Here is a 1,022-nt window from a genome sequence, read left to right as displayed (position 1 = left end):
ACACGATGCCCAGCCAGTTCCCAAGCAGTGGTCGCCACTCCCCCGGCTAACTTCCCCTAGTTTATATTGAGCATGACGTCACGTGGTATGGAATGTCCCTTTGGCCAGTTTGGGTCAGCTGTCCGCTGTTCCCCTGATTCTACGATTCTATGATTCTATATAGATATGGTCCTTCTGGTATCTCTTTGTCAAAGATGAATCTGACATAACCTTCCCTTACTAAATCTGTAGCGCTTCTTACCACACGGTGATGGTCAGAAAGTATAATAATAATAAAGATAGGATTAAAAGTAAAAAATCAAACTGAATAGGCATGGCTCAAAAGAAATTACAAGATATGGTAAAAGATTCCTTAGCTACATAATTAAGATAATAGGAAATGAACTGTTCAGCAATAAGGATGAAGTTGAGATCAAAGATAACTGATGCAAAATTTAAGAAACCCATTCCTTAGTTTTCCTTATAGCCTATTATGCTTAAGACTAAATGGCTAATGGAGATAAAAATTGTTGATTACAATGTGGAAGGAAAACATAATCATAATTCTGAAGAACTTAAAGAACAATTTCATGCATTTCAAGGTTTTTGAATTAAATTGGCACTAGTGCCATACTTATGGGAAACAGAAGAGACTTAGAGTATTATATTTATTATTACATATATTTATATTCTGGAATGAAAAGGGGACAGAAGGGAAAGTCACTTAGGCAACTACAGGTCTCATTATCTGACCCTGATAAAGAAATATTTTGAAAGAAATAAACAATTGAAGATATGCAGATAGAGATGAATGTAGAAAGTGCATTGCATGCGGAAAAGAAATGGTGTGTAAGTAAAAGTTTTTATATATGCTTCATGGTGGCACAGACGAAATACCCCAGGGGGTAAGAAAAGACAGTAGTGTTTTATTTAGCTTGCCATGAGATGTAGATTTGTGGTTTAGATGTGGTGTTAGAGCTCAGATTTATTTAATAACTCACTAAATACTGAGCTATCTAAAAAGGTTGTCAGCACCATGAAAA

General features: G+C 35.5%; 1 protein-coding gene across 1 annotated transcript in view; it reads left to right on the top strand.

Annotated features, from left to right (window-relative positions):
* C6 (complement C6) overlaps positions 1 to 1,022 on the top strand; it is a 41,194-nt gene that overhangs the window by 23,948 nt on the left and 16,224 nt on the right. The window lies entirely within an intron of this gene.

Source organism: Aptenodytes forsteri, unplaced genomic scaffold (assembly GCF_000699145.1).
Source record: "Aptenodytes forsteri isolate BGI_AS27 unplaced genomic scaffold, ASM69914v1 Scaffold176, whole genome shotgun sequence".
NCBI classification, from domain to species: domain Eukaryota; kingdom Metazoa; phylum Chordata; class Aves; order Sphenisciformes; family Spheniscidae; genus Aptenodytes; species Aptenodytes forsteri.
The sequence above is the reverse complement of the archived record's forward strand: the minus strand, read 5'-3'. Positions and strand labels throughout refer to the sequence as shown.